The sequence below is a fragment of the Triticum urartu genome, chromosome 7A (genome assembly GCF_056163025.1).
Source record: "Triticum urartu cultivar PI428250 chromosome 7A, HENAU_Tu73, whole genome shotgun sequence".
NCBI classification, from domain to species: domain Eukaryota; kingdom Viridiplantae; phylum Streptophyta; class Magnoliopsida; order Poales; family Poaceae; genus Triticum; species Triticum urartu.
Window position 1 is genome coordinate 52,086,906 of NC_141879.1, and position 9,000 is coordinate 52,095,905.

Here is a 9,000-nt window from a genome sequence, read left to right on the forward strand (position 1 = left end):
TAATAGGATTGACATCTTACTATTGTGAGGAAAACAACGAGTGCAGACTTGGAAACGAGGGAGAATAGAACCCGGAAGTTAAGCGTGCTCAGGCTGGGGGAGTGGGAGGATGGGTGACCGTCCGGGAAGTTAGATGATTTGGAATGATGAGGGGTGATTAGAGATTAAATTGAGCAGTGATGAGGGGTGATTAAAGATTAGAGGTTAAAATAATTCAGAAATTTGAAAATAAAAAAATTTCAAAAAAAATCAGAAAATTTCCTTTAGTACCGGTTGGTGTTACCAACCGGGACTAAAGGTGGACCGGCCACGTGGAGGGCCTTTAGTCCCGGTTCTGGTTTGAACCGGGACTAAAGGGTCAGGGCATTAGTACCGACCCTTTAGTCCCGGTTCAGGAACCGGGACTAAAGGCCTTAAACCGTGGGATAGATTCTATAGTCGGTTACCCCTTGTACAATTATGTGTGTTGTAACTTAGTTTAGCCTGAAACCATGTGTGGTGTGTGTGTGCTTGGATCCATCATTGCACAATTATGTACGACATCAATATTATACAATGTGATTTTCTTAACAGTTATCTTGGGTTAAAGTGTGCCTTCCATGAAGGGACTACACACTTATAAGCTATAGTACGTTGAGGGCCTCCTATATGTATACCAACCGAATATCCATAGTCATTTATATCATGGACACAATGAATATTCAACCAAAATGTGTGAATCACAGTCTCCAATCTCTTTCTTATAAATATACCACCTCATCTTCACCACAAGATAGCAAGCTAAATTGGTATTCACATGAACAAAGGGGAAGGTGAGAAAAACACAGAGAGATTAGATGAAGAGACATTCACATGGGAGTTGGAGACATCGGATAATTAGCAAACTATCTTGTGTTGGGTACTTAGCAATGCACTCAAACAAGTTTTACATAGGTCACGTGATACGTCCCCCCAAGTGCTAATGGACTGTCAACCTAGAGGGATGCCACAACCTGACTCACACGATGATCTATCAGTCCATTTGAGCTAGAAAGTTTGCTCACGGATGATAATCACAAGTATAAACTTTCTGGCTACATCATCGACCATCTGAGTATGCAAGCAACAACTCATTCTTGAAGATGCTCTTATAGTATCGTATTCTATATCACGGCCTCAATATCAAGTGTATGTACATCATAGTAGAAACAAGCATATTGTGGGAGTTGGTAACTTGTGTTGACGTTTGATTAGCACTCATAATCATGCTAGGCAAATGTATGCGAGTCCGACAAACACCTTCTAATAAATCAAAATGTCTTTCTAGTTGTTTTCCCTAAACAATATCACATGGCTCTTGTGTCGGGCAAGTGGTATTGAACTAAAGTGACTAGGTGAGACTTGGCCTATCATGCACACCTCCCTATTCCCTGCTCCATCCTCCCTCTTCGCCCCATCAACTGAATGTGATCGTCCACGGTTGTCAAAGTTGAGACATGATGTCAACGTTTATTTAGTCTTTCCTTTGAAAATATGCCAGCATTAGGGCATCTCCAACACCGATCCTCAAATCGTTTGCTACCATTCGTATAGGGTGGGGGGGGGGGGGATTTGCGGGCATCCGGACCGTTGTTATGCCCGCGTCCGACTACCCTCCCCCACCCAAAAACTATATATCCCTCGCCCGCGCATGCATGTTTCCACAAGAAAGGGGTCATCGCCACTACAAAGCACCAGTGCCACATTCATGCCAGCACAGAGCGACGCAACCTCTCACAACGTTCAGACATTGAAGCGGCGCGCCGACCGAGAGCATCGCCCTCGTCAGTTCTATGTGCAGGTGGCTACCCCACATTCAAACAATAGCGCCCGTCTGTCCGCCTACCTTGCATTAAACATGTGTGCCGTTGACTAGAAATGGCAAGCTGACACCATCTGTTCGCCCGTCTGCCGCCCACCATTAATCACTTCGCTGGTTGAACTGCCATCCTCCGCTCCCTTTCTCCTATCTGCACCACACCTGCCATGGCATCCTCAAGCTCGAAAGCCGTATGGGACATCCTCTCCTCCGAGCAGTAATAGGAGCTTGCCGCCATTGTAGCCGGCTGGCAAGTAGGCGGGCAGAAGGATGCCAGCACTACCGCCGGCCCAATGGCAGAGGCGGCCGACGACGAGCCGATGCCACCCTCCTCGAAGATCCATGCCTGCATCACAATCGGCACGGCCCATGCCCATTACACGGAAGTGGTGTTGGCCGAGTGGGAGGCCGCATTCCGGCAGCTGTAGGCCAACTAGGAGTACAATGTCCGTCTCTCGACGAGCACCGACACACAGAGGAGCAACTCATCGCCGGCACGGGCATCACGCCGAACGTGGACTTACCCGAGAGGAGGCGCTGCTCCAGTCCTATCGCACCGCTCATGAAATCTACCATGACCGTTGGCGGTACCGCCAACGTCAGGCAGAGTTAGAAGCCGCCTACAGGGACTTTGATCAGGCGGCACATGAGGTGTTCGGCGAGAGAGAGAGGACGAGGACGAAATCGCTAGATACGCCACGGTCCCGCCCCGCTGCCACGACAACGAAGTGGGCACGTCCGTGGGCGCCGCCGGCAACAAGGAAGAGTAGCACATGGGAGGTCACAGGCGTTTGTATCCTAGGTGGGCCACCGCTCCTCCCCTCCCGTTTAAACCAAGCTTGGAGGCTTCACCCTCGTCAGCCGATTAGCCGCAAGCAAGCTGTGGAGGCTGAGCTTCATTTTCCGGGGCTCATGACTGGCTGGAGATGGGGAACGGGTGCCGATAGTCATATAGACTAGGTTTAGATGAAAAGCATATGGTTTTATGTAAAAATTATCCTGGTATGAATGAATACCATCTGGTGCGTATAAATATGCATCAAATTTGTTAATGTGTATTATATTTCTTCCAAATCTAACCAGACATATGTGGATAGCTTTGGATGGTCGGCTCGGGCATCTTTGTCCGTGGACCTTTAGAGCATCTCTAGCAGATCCCGCAAAAATGTGTCGTATATAAACAGTATACATACCCCCATAAAATGAATTTGCGATACCGCAATGCATCAGACAGAACAGACTCCGTATATACCGTGAAAGTTTTTTTTTCTCTTTTTCTCCCTGCGCTTCTTCTTTCCCGGGATGCACGCATGGATGAAGTCAAACTCCGTCCAGCCAGAATGGTGCCGCTGCAGCCCGCCGCCTGCACTAGTAGAAAAATGGCCATTTGTCAAACATGGTTCTCGAACGGGGTGGGTAAAACAGATAATGCAATGCAGACTTGCTTTCACTATGATGAAAGTCTCTGATCTCCAAGACAGAACATTAACCTCTTAATTGACATTCATGATAAGAGGCTGGACTGATAAGATATTGCAATGCGGACTTGTTACAGAATTCTTTAATAAATGAGATGTTTTTTCATGTTGCTACCTTGTGGATACGTTTAATGACATGTTTTGAGTGTTTGACTATATCTAAACAGGATATTTAGGGTCATCGAAATGACATAGTTTAACAGAAAGTGGGTGTGCCAACTACCAGGATTATAAGCTCTTTCAGCTTTGTATTGCTATTAATTTTACATAATGCATGGTGGTTTTACAGATTTATGTTCTTCCCAGACAATACTTATATTCAATAAATCTACAATAAATGTTTGGTAATTAATTGTGTAAATTAATCTAGTTCCTTTTTGTATTTTTAATTTCTCACAAACTAAATCGATTCAGCCACAAAGCATAGACACACAACTACACAAGACAGTAGCAATATTTCTAGTGAACTGTCCCAGAGGTCTGACGAATATCAGCTTGGCACTTGTAGTGAAATACTTTAGCGGGAACTTATTTCTAGTGAACTATTTCAGTGGGAACTTATTTATAAAAACGGCAAGCTCAGTTTCTTCATGCCTAGTAGAAGTCACATAGTTAGTACGAAATTTTAATCAATGGCTGTTACAATTTTGATTATGTATCTTCTATTTTATCTTACCACAAGTTTGCTGCATGTAGCTATGCTATTGCATCTCGGAAATCCTACAGCCATATCCTCCAGTTCGCTGTATGTCTGGGTCAGCTCCACGGATGCTTGGTCTACTTCATTATGGCCTACTTGGATGGCTTCAACTTCTGGGCCAGTTCATTCTACTTCTGGGCATATTTCATCGGCGCAAACAGTTCATGGGTTGTGATACCAACGGTGATCGCCACAAGGAGCTGGAAGAAGATCTGCGCAGCCATTCATCAAAGCGAAAGGTGAAGACTAAGTAAAGCCAGCCATAGTCAGGGTTTGATTGCAACCAGGACACTGCACTATGGAAAATATTGTTTGTTTGCCACACTGAAATTGTTGTTTTATTACTATAAATCTGCTTGCACGACATTGTCTCAAACAACTATGTAATACTTGATGGTGTTTTTCCCTATCAAGGAGGTTGCTACTTGTTTGCATTAAATGAAAAGGTTGTGCGACAATGAAAGCCCTTCCTATGCAATATAATCTCTGTTTTAGTCTTTCTACTCAACTCAATAACCTTTCTTTTGCTTTCAGCAAACAGAATTTTGAAGCCAATTCTAGTGTGATGAATGATAATACTTGTGAAGGTGATGACTACCTTGGTTATTTTGTATATACTGTTTCTATTTCTCCCGTGAACCTTGTGCCTTTTTTTTCTTCTTGTTATTCGGTTTTCTGATTTAGCAATTCCTGTTATTCAGGTTGGACACCACCCTTGATGTGATAACAAGTTGAAATACCAAAAATCGTATCTATGGTTAGTTCAAAACGAGAGTTTTGTTTGGGAAAGCAGGAAAAGCCAAGTCGGAGCCCATGGAACGGCACGAGCTGCTGATGCCGACCAATGACGACAACACCACTATGTGCCTCCTGCGCTGGAGACAAAATATACAGACCCAACTAAGAAAAGCGTAACATTTCGCAACACTTGCTACAAATGGATGAAGAGAACCGTCGGTGCAGTCTTACAAATCCACTGGTGCAGAGTACAGAATTAACAGGGAATTGTTTCATATAGAACATTTGGATCCTTCAACATAGCTTAGATTCTCATCGCTTGGTTAATCTCTCGTGAATTCCGCTAACTAACCAGAGGACTGAGACAGACATAACACATCTCAAGTTCTTTTTTTGCCTTGGCTTTTTAATAAAAGTTGGGGCAGGGGGGTAACCCTTCTCATTTAAAAAAATATTTCTTTTTTGCACTAATGGCCAAACGCTTTGTTGTAGACAATTTTTAGTGCGGATTGACCATTTTCTAGTGATTGCATAGAACGACATGAGTCGTCAATGCTAACAAGTGTGTGCCTTATATACTGATGCAGGTCTTAGCAAAGGTTCAAGCCAGGTTTGATGGGAACACAAACAAACATTTAATGATATTACCAAGTTGCCAGGTTCAAGCCAGGTTTGATGAGAAAATACACTTGCATTTTACTCTATCTCTGCCACAGCCCACTTACATTTTACTCTATATATCTCTTTTCCTGCATGTAATGATACTACCAAGTTGGAAAGTAAGTCACGTTAAAGTCAGTTGATTTATGATGAGAAAATACACTTGCATTTTGCTACAAAAAAAATCTTTTTTTCTTCCATCCACATTCGATTTTGTTGAACATTTTCGTTTTATGATGGAACCGGTGCCCTTGTTTGCTGGAACCAGCTGGTGGATGTGCTACATCCGGTGTCGATCGAGGGATGCTACAACCAACAAACTTTTTTTGCTGGAGTTCGTTGTTGATTTTTGTTTCCTGCAACTGACGTTTGGTTTTGCTACCACCGGTGACTTCATTTGCTACTGCCAGCGACGACATGTTTTTGCTAAATAATTCTTGTAGATGACATAACTTTGACGGTGGGCGACAATGTTCCTTTTGTTGAAATCGACGCAGCTTTTTGCATCCTCCGGCGACAGTTTTTGCAACCACCATATGTTGACATGATCGGCTCCCTTCTTAATTTTTTGCTACAATCACGCCGTTTTTGTTTTACTGCTACCGGCAACCACAAAACCTTTTGCTACGATGTCGACCGCTTGTGGTACCGGCAAATATTTTTTGCTGGAACTGGCACATTTATTTACTATGATCAGCCGACATTTTTGTGACAACCGGCAACCCGAGGGTAGTTTTTTGCAAACTCATCGTCAGAAGTGCGGCGACCGGCGATCATGGCCGCCGGAGCTTTGGCCATCACCACCTGAGTTGCGACTGTCGTCACGCGGAGCTGCAGTCACGGGGACATGCTACTGCATGCGCGAAGCCGGTGAGAAATACAACAGATGAGCGCAGCGTTGACAGCGACCGGCGGCGAGGGGATGAGACCTGGCGGGCGATGACCGGCGGCGAGGGGATAAGATGCGGCGGGCGGTGCTTTGAGGCCGGGCCGCATGCTCATCCATGGCGGTGCGATGGATTGCTTTCTTACAAAAGAAGGCACACATGGGAGAAGAAAGGAGATCACACGGCTACATATCGCTACATCTTACGCTGCTGGCGGGTCGCTGCGTATCACTCCCCTTTCTTTTATGGGCTGGCCATTTATCGCTTTATTCTCCACCAATTTTTGGAACGTTCTAGAACCTTCCCTGAACCAGTTTTATTTGTTTTCCTTCCATTCTTTATTTATTTTTCCTTTTTTCGTTTTTTCTTTTTATCTTTCTTTTATTTTTCTTTTTTCTTTTTTATCTTTCCTTTTTATTTTTTTTAACTATTTTCTTTTTTATTTTTTTTCTATTACTTTAATATATTTACAAACATCTTCTCAAATTCATAAATTATTTTTGAAATAGGCAGTCTTTCAAATATTAAACATTTTATTTCAATTGTGAACATTTCTTAAATTCTTGAACATTTTTTTTACAAATACCTGAACAATTTTCGAATTCGTTATATGTGAAATTGCGTACGTTTTTAGAAAATCCTGAACTATTGTTTTGAACTAGAAAACATTTTTAAAAATTTGGGAACAAATTTCAAATTTTGAGAACAAATTTCCAATTTTGAAAACAATTTTTGAAACTCAAGAACATTTTTTGTGTTCATTAATTGTTTTGAATAAACGAACATATTTTGAATAATTTATAAAATTTCAGAACATCTATAAAATAAGTGAAACACTTTTTGAATATTTTGAACATTTTCTGAAAATTCGTGAACAAGTTTTTGAGTACACAAACATATTTTTTCAAATCACAAACAATTTTTTTCCATGAGATTTTATCATTTTCCGAACATCTTTCAAATCATGGACTGTTTTTTAAATTCATAAATATTTTTTACAGAATTCACAACTAGTTTTCAAATCAATAATCTTTAAAAAAATGAAAAACTGAAAACTGAAAAAGGAATTAGTAGAGGTCCCCTAAAAAAGGCATAGGGAATACATATCTCTCGCGCTTCAGGGAGATTAGAGACCAATTGTGTTGATGAGAAGTTCTTATTATTTTATGGAATGTCAAAAAAACTCTCCTTATTTTTGAACGGACCATGATTACATGCACCAGCACTATTCTACAAGCTGTCTTGTGTTTTCTCAAGGGCAGCGTTTCTACGCGGTGAAGCTGTTAGCATGGATGCTCATCCCGTCTTGATTCAGTGGTCACAGCTACCAGCGGGGATCATATGATGTCGTGTTCACCTGGATCAACCACTACCGATCCAACTAGTCGGTAGATTGTCACCCGATACAGCAGCTCGATCTGCTGTTTATAGCGTTGCCAACAAGATTTCTTGTGGTGAACTGATGCTTGAGGAACATGTAAGAAGTCATGCCTCAAATGTTTCTACCGAGTCTTAGTCTCTTTTCAAGATCTCATTAGCAACGTAAGGTCTGATTTGCACATCATGTCACGATAAACTTCCCAATGTCTTCCATGCCTACAAGTAATCAAATACTTGCTAGGAAGTGAATGCGAGATGCGATTTTTGTCTCACGATGACAGGATAGACCAACAGCTGGGGAAGAGGAACTTGGTATTTATATATTGGAAAACGGATCGAGGATCTTGAGCCATCATGAAGCAATAAGCAAGTCAGATGACAAGGACTCTGTCAACAAATATACAAGGCCATTCGGTTGGCCATAAAGCAAACTAAATCAAGTAATCATGTGAATGTTTAACACGAGTACTTCACACGCACAATAACAACCATGCAAGTAGATGAATACAAGAAATAAACGCAGAACACACTTTCTCTTTCTCTCGCCTCCGTGGCGCCTTTGGGGGCGGGAGGGACCCGCAGCGCCGCTAACCCCGCCTGGCCTCCTCCCCCTCACCCCGCGCCGTCCCCATAGGAACCCGCCGGTGGCGCCTGGGCAGGCTCTCGGTGCAGTGGCGTCATGGAGCTTCGCTGGGATGCGCTGCTCATCCACTCCTACTGCTCTGCGTGGAGTCGACCGCAGAGGTGTTTGTTTCATGCAGCGCAGAGGTGCACATGGCGACACAACACAATGGGCAACGCGAAGCTCGGTCCGGACGTCGTCGTCCGAAACTAGTGTCAGGATGTCCTGCTGTGCTATTGGTGGTCGTCTCAGATGCGCTTTGGCAGTGGCTGTGGGAGACGAGGTTGGAGCATGGATGGTGGCCAGATTCACCTATGGTGACAACGTGACTGTCTATGGCTATTTGTCAAGTTGGCGCATGACGCATTGGTTGCGGCACGGGTGGGGTGGTGCAGTGGTGGGTAGCCTTGGACCTCGTTCTTTAGGCATGGTGGCATCCTCTAACGTTGTGTGTGCTTGTAGTTGCAGCGTGGTGGATGCAGTGGTGGTTGCATGTCGGCGATCTTGTCTCTTTGATCTCCCAGCCATGGTCTGCCACTGTTTGTGGTCCTCGCTGACAATGGTTGGGCCCCTTCCATAGGGCTCGATGAGCTGGAGGTTCAAAGGGATTGGTTACTGGGCATGATGGCACGGTGGCGCCTTTTCTGAGTCGTCTCGGAAGGTTGTGGTTTGTCGTTTCTTGGATTGATGTGGCCGGA